Below are 12,048 nucleotides of genomic sequence, written 5' to 3'. Positions count from 1 at the left end.
ATTATTGAACTTACTTATTATTAACATATTTGACAATGAAGTTTTGTTTTACCGGAACGTAATGACAGTTAGCAGTCAATGAAAAGCTGCAGATGCAGGGATGGATGAATGACAAAAGGGCAAACTGATAACTTGTAATGTCAATTTCTAAAAACCTGAAATAAAGTAATACTTAGCCACACTTTGTGGAAAACATTAATCCGAGTATTTAACATGTATTTCTATGAGACTAATTAGCCATTTTAAATATTAATAGATATTGTGAGTATAATTAAAATTCCAAAGAAGTCAGATCTTCAAAAACTGTGCGAGAAAAAATAGATATTAAGAAGAGTGATATTCTGCTTTTCACAGCAGCAGTCATCAAGTGAGTGATAGTGTTGAATGAAAATGACCAAAAAATTAATTGGCTTTGCCTCCTCAACGCAGGGCCAACAGCTGGAGTGTGAAATAGACACGAACTCGTCTTAATTCCCATTTGGTTAAATCACTTTCATTTCGCTCTCCTGTGTGCAGCACATCCTCAAAAAAAACACACATATATTATTTCCTTTTTTTGTAAATCTAGACATGCGGCATTTAACGTGCAGCAGTTGCTTGATTTGGGAGGGAAGTGCAGAAGGACACAGAAGGACACTTTGGGCCTGCAGCCCTTTTCCACAAAAGTCTTTGAAGTGAGGGATCTTCGTTAGCGAGAGGCTGCACATTCGGTGGAAGCTGCAGAAAGAGGCGGGTTTCCACAGAACTTATGTAAGTCTCCCAGATGGCACTGACTGCATTTGATCGATGACAGAGAGGGAAAAAATCTGGGAAGAAAGAGGACAAGGTGCTTCATGACTTGAGAGTGTCTTCTTTATTGTCACAGTGAAGAGAACATATATCACTGACAGTATACATATTTCTAATATTCAGATGCCTTTCTCAATCTGCATAATCGTATCTGCCATATCCACAAGTACATGCGCATGCATGCGCGACGTCAAACGGAGGGGAACATTTCCGACACCAGACCTCCCTTATAAATAAAAAGGTAACTTCACACATTTTCTGTTAAAACACTGTTCACCCAACCGTAAAAAAAAAAAGCCGGACAGCACGGACTCCTTGTAACACCCCCTTCGGCTTTTTTTCTATTTCGTTCTCATTTATCTCACCTTGTTTATTTATTTATTTTCCCCCCCCCGCTAGTTCTGAGGGTAATGGAAACGGGCAGGAGAGCCAATTGTATACGACGTCAATGAAATTACCCCTGCAGAACAAGCCACTCGGCCCACGAAGCCGACCGGGCCTTGGTATTGATATCCCCCAGATTAAACTGCTTCACAATTAAATTAATTTGTGCTAAAAAAAACAAAAGAAAAAACATAATGTGAGCTAATGCCATCCCTTTTGACAGCCCCATACAGGCCAGAGGGAGGCTGATGGTAATTTTACCCAATTCCCTTTCTGGGGTTTGATTGTTTTACTGAAAGGTGTGTTAAAATGTTTGGCTTTTGTTGCAAACAGTAAGCTTACGAAAAGTGATTTCCAGCGGACAGAAACAATGGAAGCCTTAAAGAAAATTTGCAATCTGAAGTAACAATGCAACTAGAATTTGTCCTTTTTATAAGTGCAGTTGGTACAGTACTTCATGTGAGCAGCCATTTTTCCTACTAAATGAGGTAGTGATGACCTTTGACTCCAACCTCCATGACATGCATTGTCTCATAGAACGTACTTTGAGTGTGTTAATATGTTTTGAGACCAGATCTTATCACTTTTTGTGAACGATATCGGTCGTCCTTCTGCGCTACATCAACATGGCTCATGGTGACAAAAGATGCAAACAAAACAAGTCAGATTTTATTTTGCAGTGATTATGTGATGTTGGCACAAATGCTGCGTATTTCATCACTTAACATTACATATGTCAATCCTGTCTGACGTGTGCTCCCCAAATGCCGGTGAGGAATTAGGCAAATTTAGTTTACAAATTTGAGTTTTCATTGTTCTCTAGAACCAATAAAAACCTAGTTATTCTACACCCAAATATATTGCAGGCTGTAATCCATGGCTCTAATGAAAGGCTGTCAAATACATAAAGAAAAGCAAACATTTACAAGTGTTTTTCATTATTTAGTCAACCAATCTGTGAACTCTTTTGTGTTGAATTTCTAAAAATGAACAGACTGTTATCATCAATTAGCCTGCGGCACATCTGCCGGAAACGTATACACCCAAATCTCGACACCAGAAATCTTACGGCGTATAGATAACAGCCATATATATATATATAAAAGCAAAGAGCTGACTGTATACCAGCGGACAGCTCTTCACCCTGAGGTGTGTGTTTCTACCCGGGGGTGACTGAGGTCTCCAACAAGGTTTCTAGATGCACTCTGACAGACAGGCCAAGAGGTAAACAGGATCCTGGAGAGTCGCCCGTGGCATCAAACACACGAGTGGACTCCCAAGCACCTGCTTTGGTGCTCGGTGGCCATGAAATTGAATAGAGCAGTGGTGACGCGAGGTATCGTCATGCATCTGTGTGGAGTTGTTTTTAAAGCGTCGTCTGCAGCGCCTCTATGATCTTGTAACCGAGTGTTTCACTTTGACAAGGTGCCAGCTACAATGCAGGGCACTCCGCTGCGGACAAGTGGCTCGCGACAAAAAGCTCACTTACAGAGGACAAAGTGATAATTGTCCCGGAGTGCCAATTAGCCATAAATCTGACGCTTTGTTCGGGGCCGTTGATAAACACAAATGACTCAACTCTTACTTCAACAGGCGCCGAGGCGTCTGGCCTTTCGGGACTGATTTTCTGGCCTCTGCTCGGTTTTGGATCAAATACTCCCCTAATGCTGGCATTTCAACACACGCGTCTCCTCCACCTGCTCGCAGTGTCAACGGCTCGGCGATGGAGGACAGCAGCAGGTGTCGTAGCGCCATTCGACTACGAAGGCTAACGAGCTTCATTCTTAAGCCAACGACGAGATGAAGCGTTCTCTGTGTTTCGCGGGATTCTGCGCTGTGATATTTTACCACTTCATTGGACCTTTTGTCAGTAAACATGGTTCGGTAAATGCCGGGTCAAAAATGTCTCACCGTCTAGTTTGACACATATCTATTTAGTTCTTTATTGAAGCAATATGATGTTTACACTGAATGAAATATTCAAAGCCAAGACTCGAGATGTCAATCGAGTCGCAACTCGTCAAATAAAGACGCTTGTTCGGTGGAACCTACGCTGAGGCAAGGATGGCATGTCCGTTTCCATTCCTTACACTGCATAGTGCCCTTTCAAAATAAACTTCCCTCTTCACAGGAAGTTAGATTCAGGGAACAAAACCACTTAGCCAGGTTTAGGAAAAGGGCATTGGCTGACCAACGACTCATGTCGCCACCGGGAGACTACCGACTCCCATGAGTTGTGTCCAAATGTCAAAGTTGACTTTTCTCTCCGTACAGGACAGGAACTGCGGTCTACTGGAAGAAACGTCTTGTGTTTGTTCGACCCATTCACCGGCCCTCCCTCAAACCAAATGTGAATTATCTCGCTCTTTATACTTTCCAGTTGCTCTGATCGTCTAATAATGACGTGGGTGGGTTCACATTTGATTTAGTTGAAAGCCGGGTGCGTTGGTATCAGACGCCGAGGGACCCTGACCAACTGTTAGCATTTGACGAGTTGAGACCGGGTTGGACTTCAGTATAGGACACATGGGGCAAGACGTGTATCCTTATTTGGTATTATTGGAGCGTCAGTTACGCTAATTTACAATTCTCATGAACTCATGCCTATTTACACAGGTGGCATTCATCATGTTTACGCTGGTCATTTACACAGTTATCTGAAGTTATGAGCGTTTGCTCAATATGATGTGGCACCAGGGACAATAAAATAAAAATGAATATGTCTCTACTGATCTGTGCTATAAATGTCATTTATGTATGATTCTAATCATTTCAAGCATTTTTTAATCAAAATCGCTGAATTAGCGCATGTCCTGTTCAAACAGAGGAGACACGTGAGGGGAGGCAGTGATGAGCTGTTCCTCACCTCAGACTGTGAATCCCTCACTAACTTGCTTTCTCATTGTTTGTCACCACTGTAATATCTGTAGACACTTTTATTATATGTCCTTTCTTTCCATAGAATATGTAATGTATTTCACGTCTGTGTAGAACATGTTTAGTGTTGCTGATCTGACAGAAACCGCAGTGAAAAAGCACAGAGGGGCAAACACTACCTCTGCCTCACTGAAGGGGGCGTGCGAGAGCCCACGGGTCGGGTTTATGCTTGTTCTGTCGTTGCTCTTCTTCTACACTTCTCTTCTTCATTTTTTTTCTTTCAAGCTCATACTCTTAACAACTTCTTACCATCCGCTGCTTGCACTTTAATCTGTGTAAAAAGCACCACTTAATAGTCTAATGTGAAAAAAAAAACTGTACCAAACATTGAAAATATTTCAAATTAGACCTCTCTGGAAGATGTAAATTCAGTCAATCTTCTACTTCATGCTCCGTTTCGCCTTTCAAATATCAGTAGCTTATCTAATTTCTTTGGTCTTTTATGTCTATCCAATATTTAATAGCCAGAGGACCCCCTTATAAATGAACAACCTCCTTATTAATAAAACAACTGTGCTGCTCCAGCGCTTAGGAAATAAAATTACACTCTACGCTCTCTTTAGTTTCTTTGAATGTATCTATATATGTGTGTATCACTTAGTTATTTATATAGTTTACGTATTTATTTTATCTTTGTGAATTGTTTTCTGTAATGAGCCCAACTATGATGTTTTTTCCTAAACCTAACTAAGTGGAATGTGGAATGCATGTCATGATGAAATGCTATATATATATATATATATATGCCTTCCCATAAGATCAGGTTGAAGCTGCCTATGTGCGAATGTGAGAATGTATGTATGGGGCTAATATATGCTATGAATTGGCATCAATACAACAGAATAAATGTGCTTATACACTCCCACCAACATTGAAAACCAGCCAATTCTGGATGCAGTTTTATATAGAAACCACACAGACTGCATAATAAGTTGTCCTCTGTACTGAGTCAGTGGTGGCAGCAAATAGACGTCTATGCAAATCAATGACGTCTGTGAGAAGCAAAGAGGCGACACGCTAGAAAATGTTACGCTCCTCGAATGCCATCAAATAGGTCACCAAACCACACCAACAACAGGAGAGGGAGAGGGATGATGTGATTGCGGGATCAGACGAAAATAAAACGTAACATGACTGACAGCCACTGCTGAGCGGAGAAATGCCTACGAAGAGATTCCAAATATACTACTGTAGTCTAGACATTTCACGTTATATGTTTTGTCAAATGACTTATTAGGTTTTACCTAATTTTCTGTTGAGGTGGCTGCTGAGAATGAGGCAGAGACGGAAAGAGCTGCAGAGACAAATAAAATCACAGGAAGACAGAGATGACAAGAGTGAGGAAGACGAAACAAAGATTCATTGCACGAGTATAGGTTTTAGGCGAGAGGGAAAATGCACAAAGCAGAGCTGAAACGTCGCGTTTCACTGCCAGCCTAAAAATAGGGACTAGGCAAGAGCACTTCCAGACCTGAGAGTGTTTTTGAGTTCTGTTTCTTTAGCTGTTGAGAAACGGAGAAAGAGGGACAGCGAGAGAGTGGAAGCCTCTGCCAAGTTAGTGTGTGAATCCCCTACGCTCAACCAGGGATATTGGGATGTCTGCCACGAGGATGTTAGAAGTACGGCAGCTTGGAGAGAAAGAGAGGCACATGAATGAACAATGCAGCTGACATCACTCCACAGCAAGACAGCCTTCTGTGCTGCATTCTGCCCCAATCTCTGCCTGTTACATAACACTGTTACATCCAATTTCCTTACAGTACAAATATACCAAGCTGGCATACTTGGATTAAGTAACAATTGCTTATTTTTTTTTCCATTTTTAGGTTTTTAACAGAGCTCCATATTCAAGGATAAGATGTTTCATATTGTCAACAAATCCCATTAAAAGTCAACGACAATGAAAGCCTATCTCTCACTATATCAAAGCCTGTTCCTTCCTTCTGAAGTAGTAACATTTTCATAAAATATATTTTCATTATTTTATCCAAAAGACTAATCATTGTAGTTTTTAGCAAGCACAGTTAATTTGTTAGGGTCTATTTTGTGGTGCGATAGTGAAGTTATGTATGTTCATGTTCATAAAGTGACGTCACCCAATGTGACGTGTGTTTAATAGATTTTGGACGACAGCGGTAGTCTACGGCACAGAGGGATAAACTGTGGCTTTGGTCCATAGATTATTAGAAAATGTAGTCGAGTTACACAGATACTTGGGCTAGTTAGTGAGGACAGAACGATGCTGCTGTCAAACATGCTGTCACCGGACTGCTGGAGACCCAAGCACTGCTAAAAGGCAGGAGATGATGGATGGATGGATGGATGGACCGGTCAGCAGCAGACACACGCCAGGAAGAACCCACGACTCCAGACAGTCGGAGAGAGATTGATACAAAAGATCCTCACAAGACAGAGCAATCAATCTTACACCAAGCACAGACACACAAAACCCAAACGTATTTCAAAATACAGCCGGGAATATTACGGACAGTATATATAGATTGATGATGCGTCTTTGTCCCACTTTCCTCCCAAAGGTGGAGCCAAAACATCCCGGATACAGTATAGATGCTATCTTGCACATTTGACATTTGTCATTTAAAGCCAGAGTCTGCGCAGTGGTGATCGGGGGGGGTGGAGTCGCCGGTATCGTGGTCCCGCCCAAGCCAATCGGGAGCTGAGCACGGCCACTAGCTTGTTAGCGAGTCCCACCTAGCCGCTACGTTAGCACCATCTTCTTTCAAGTTCTACTAACTAACAACTGACCATAATATCTGTTTCGTCCGACACTTCCATCCCAGGTTATGAACACATATGACGGTCTGACAGACAGCGCTGGCTAACATTACTGTCAGTGGAGATGTTGCTCAGCTAGCTCGCGACACGCTCAGTGACTGAATGACGCATAGACTGTATATAAAGATCTTTAACTGTACATAAATATCTTTTTATATCACTTTTCGGGAGCTGTCATGTCATCCATCTTTATTTAAAGTCTGTGCTTTGGCTACACAGGCAATTGTAGTTAGTAGGATCAATTCATTGTTGTTAGCTTTGGTGTTTACACATCCAGCATATGGGCCTACATAAGCATTCATTTGGAGTTGTGTCTCTGGCCACCTGGCAAATGTACGACCAATATCCACTCTCCTTTTAGCCTTGTCTTTGGTATCCACAAACTCCTTAGGGGCTAACTTTTTAGTTGCTAAATGCTTCACTATGTTCAGCAGCTAGGCGCTAGCTCTGTCTACCATTGATTGCTGGGCCTGCAGAGTATGGAAGTACAACGGCGGCAGGCAAATTATTTGAGAGAGCAACAAAAAACATTCAGAGCGCTACTCGGTCTGCAAGTCAAAATGTAAGAGCTCACTGCCATGTCGATTGTGATAATTCAGTTCTTGCACACCAGAGAGTAGTAAGAGTGTTCAATCAAAAAAGCCTTGCACGCTATCGATCATTTGATCACACTTCATCAACCTTTTTTTCAGTCCTTCGTGAGTCTTGAGGACACAGACAACACATGGATAGTGATACATTGGACACCGAAGTAAAATAAAAACAGGAAATTATGGGTTTTGGGATTTCTAGCAATTTCTTGTGAAGACTTGGTGTGTCATTACTGCAAGTGCAGTCTTGTCTCAAAAGATTGAATCATTATAGATATCAAGTGGAGAGGATAGAGATGTGCACGTTGCATCATCATCCCCCAGACACTTCTACGCTACTGCTGTGTGGAGGCCAATTATAGTGCCACCACTGGGCTGCTGCTGCTGCTCCACCTCTTCAATGTTTGGCCATCCATCGATTTGTTTTAACCTGGGGTTGTACAGGTTATATGCAGCTTAGTGAAAAATAAAAGACTAAAATGTGGGCATATAGAGTACAAACAGGCCACAGGGCACCCACAACCTGTTTGCCACGTCTGCATGTGTATTATTGGTCCAGTAGTTTTGTGACTTAATGGCCTCTTCTTCCTCTGTGCTGGATATAATGTGCAAACAAGGGAGACTCAGAGTGAGCTGTTTTTCTCTCTCAAAATGGGTCTCTGATGGGGAAGAAAAGGTACAAGGTGAGGCGATGTGCTTTAAACAACCAAGTACACCGGGAGGCGATGGAAAAGAGCATAAAGACTCCAGCAGGGAGGAGGGGGGGGGGGGAAGCATGCAAATGTCTTCTCCCTCAACACCTCTGATGCAAGATCCACAACACCACAGCAGAAAGGTAGGTAGCCGCAGAAGTGGGTCAGTTAAACGGGTCAAGATGGATGAACAAATGGAGCATGTTTTTCTTCTTACAATCTATTTATTACCCTCTCTCTGCTAGTATTTGGATTTGAAACCAGACCAGACGCCACCAAACAAGCCACCAGGGGCCTCAGGTGCTTAGGCTGTTAGTCTGATCAATGGAGAAAAGGCTGAGCCCAGTCTACCACGCCACAAGATGAAAGAAGTATTAATAATAATAACAGATTTTCTTTTTTTTTTATATAGATGTCTTTCAAAGCACTCAAGGACACCTTACAGGCACAGTTAAAAACAAGCAGCAATGCAATAAGATATACAAGATTAGATTAGAATGGAGGATTCGTAAAGAGAAACTAATTCTGAAGAGAGAAATTGCAAAGAAGAGATGCACTGAAGAGCCCCTCAGGGTATATGGATCCATAATGACATTTTGCAATTGATCATTCGTGATCTCACCTGCTTTAAATATTCGCAAATAGAGTTCCGTTAATTAATAATTCACAACTGACTCCTCGTCATGGCGGCCAATGCCAATGTCCGGCTGTATTGACAGTCTATATGCAATGCTCTTTGGCAGACATGCTTTTCATATACATACGTATATATTCTCTGGTGTAAAGCGTGGCGGGGATGATCATGGTGACCGTTGACTCCCACAGCAGAGCAGAAGTAACAGCAGATAAAAGAGGAAATAAGTCGTGCTGGCGAGCAAAGAAAGAACGGATATTACTGCAGATTGATCCGTATCATGATGAGAGAAACAAGTAGATCTTCATATTGTATTTCATAATGGACTGAGACAATTAAAACAGAGCTCATCGTTATCTCACAGCCATTACAAAATGTATTCATAGACCCTCATCAAGCACCGTAAAACTGGCAGGCAGCAGCACTTCCTTGAGTTTAACAAGCTGATATTTTGAAAAGGGAGACTTTTTTTATTTATTTTTTTGTTCAGCCTAAAATACCAAACTCATTTCCATCCTAGATAAGTGCGGGAGACATAATGAACCCAATCATGGCGATTTTCCACAGGTATTTCACTCAGAGACATCTGCATCCTGCAATGAAAGAAGATACTAATTTGGCTGGAAGAACCGAGAAGGATTTTGTGATTCTGTGTGCGTCTGTCAGAGTGTGGGTGCGTGAATTTGAGCGAGAAAAAAAAAACACACATACACACAAACGCCAGAGACCCGATGCTTCCAAATTTTCAAATCCTTATACACCCCCTGCCACCACACCGAGTCCCCGGGGGACTGGGAAAATGTAATCACACTAAACACATGTGTACGGTGACGCACACTCTCAAATAAATACCCGCATGAAAAGGAGCAGAAAGAAGTAGCGTCAAGAGGATTCACAATGAATATGTAGCAAATAAAACACTCCCACAGGAGCATGCACAGCGGCTGTAGCTCACCCCCACACGCGGCGAGGCAAGTGGGGGAATTCACCACTTTGAGGGGGTGTGTCATAATGAAAGAGTCAATGGCTCCTCCTGGCAGGACAGTTCTGCAGAGCATGCTGATAAATGTGCTTATTGCTCACCGAGCATGCAGGTGTAGTTAACATTTGAACATATAAATGTATTTCTGTACATGAGCCAAAACTGTAATGTGCTTACATGACTAGTAAAACTGACCTGCAGAAAGAATGAAGTTCCCTCCCACATCAGGTTAGTATTTCATGAATGAAAAATGTAGAACTTGTACATGCCACTTGGATTACACTTATTTGTTTGCTATAGTAGTATAATCCAACGTTTTATTGACTGCAGTGGAGACGGTCCAGTTACTTTGGGTGAGTTAATTGACACACCAGAGAAAAAAAACAAAAACAGAAATGTCCAACTGTTTCAGGTGCTTGGAGCATACAGGCATGACTTGGCACCAAATTCAGCCACCAAAGCTGGACAACTGAGATCTCCATATGTGTTTGTTTTTTTGGACATTACAAATCCCTTTGGCTGTTCACCACATCAACTACATCTAAATGAGCAATACATGTGAACAGCGGAGAGTGAACACAGCCATAGAACCAATGCTTACTGGACAACGCTTGGCCATAACAAGATCAGATTCATGCTACTTATACAGTAGTTGAAATAATGAGTGAATCAGCAATGTTTGGTTGCCAATCAAAAGCGTTTGTGAAGCTGCTGAGGAATAACTTAGCTGAGTTTCAGACCGATGCTATAAAACAATGCAGGGGGGCTCAGCTGGTCGGGGGGGGGCGAGTTGTCTAAAGAAATCGGTTAAACTCCAAATTACGATCCAGAAAGTCCAGTTTGCGTAACAGATCGATGCATTTAAAGGTTTAACAAACTCCGTAACACTGCACAACAGCCTTATTAAAACTCATAAGCAGGACTACACAACTGTCACGGCAGCAGCTTATTGGATTGGATTGCTGGATGAAGTTGTATCGCATTGGCAACCCCGCTGTGCTGACGTACTGGCTTCATTTAAATGAACAGTCGGTGGATAATGGGATGCCACCTGCAGTCCCTGGTGTCAAAGTTGCACGCTTTGTACAGCCATCGACCTCAGGCTTATGCTGAAGAGGACAGTCATTATTAGGACAACCAAAAAAGGTTGCTTAAAAAGAAGATACACTTTAAGGGTCTCGACGGCAGCAGTATGAGATAGTTTGAGGCACTGAGGACGCAGAAAGGTAACGATTAAGAGCCAACATTTAAAGTTGCTGATGCTCATGTTTGACTTGAGTAAGTACGGTGACCTTGACATCCCGGTTTGTCCTGGATTGTCAGTTTCAAGACGGAAGGTTCCGGGAGCCCTGGTTTTCACCCCCATTGTAATAATGATAAATGATAATGGAAAGCTATTGGGTGGGTCAAAATTATAATAATGTTTAATGCAACTACCTGCAGAAAAGTAATAAAATGTCTCTTACGCAATTCAGAATTTAAACATTTATTTGGTGGCTCACTTGCGAGCCATTGGGGTTCAAAGGTACCACCTTCTTACATCTGCGTAGTCAAACCTTAAAAGCTAATAAGGAGATTTAATTGGCTATTGTACTAAGCCAATCAAACTTACATTTGTTGTCAGTACTTGCATTTGTCACGTTCTGTCCCACTTTTTTTTCCCTCACCCAATATTAAAAGTCCAACAATGCACCAGGAGTCTGAATTCAACACTGATTTGTCTGTATGCGTGTCAATCAATGCGTCTTTGTCAAGGCTGTTGCTACGACGCTTGCAGAAATTCGTTCTTTTCTAAACAGCTCCAGGAGGCTCGCTCCTTCCTTCGTAAAGTACCCAGTGATGAAAATGCTGCGTTCTGCACACACTGCAAGAGTACATTTTTGGCGAAAATGCGAATACAAAAGATCATATTAAGATGGCCAGATAGCAATATACATTAGCACGACTACGGTGCGTTCATGAGCGCATACATGTGTGCATGCATGAATGTGTGGTACACTTAAGGGTCCTGGTTTCGGGGGGGGGGGGGGGGTTTCACACCCTACTTATAACTAGCGGATGTGACTCATGACACAGTTCAAAGATGGAACATCAAAGGGACACTATCTACATTTCTAAGAGGTTTTTAAATCCATACAGGTGAGGTTTCAGATAAAGCTCAAAGTATCTAAAGACGTAGCAGAAGTGCACGGTCTCCTTCATCCACATCAAAGTAGTTCAACAGGTAAAGTTTGTACTCGGAGA

This window comes from Cebidichthys violaceus, unplaced genomic scaffold, assembly GCF_023349555.1.
Source record: "Cebidichthys violaceus isolate CVI_PGR_0920_01 unplaced genomic scaffold, fCebVio1.0.p SCAF_26, whole genome shotgun sequence".
NCBI lineage: Eukaryota > Metazoa > Chordata > Actinopteri > Perciformes > Stichaeidae > Cebidichthys > Cebidichthys violaceus.
The sequence above is the reverse complement of the archived record's forward strand: the minus strand, read 5'-3'. Positions refer to the sequence as shown.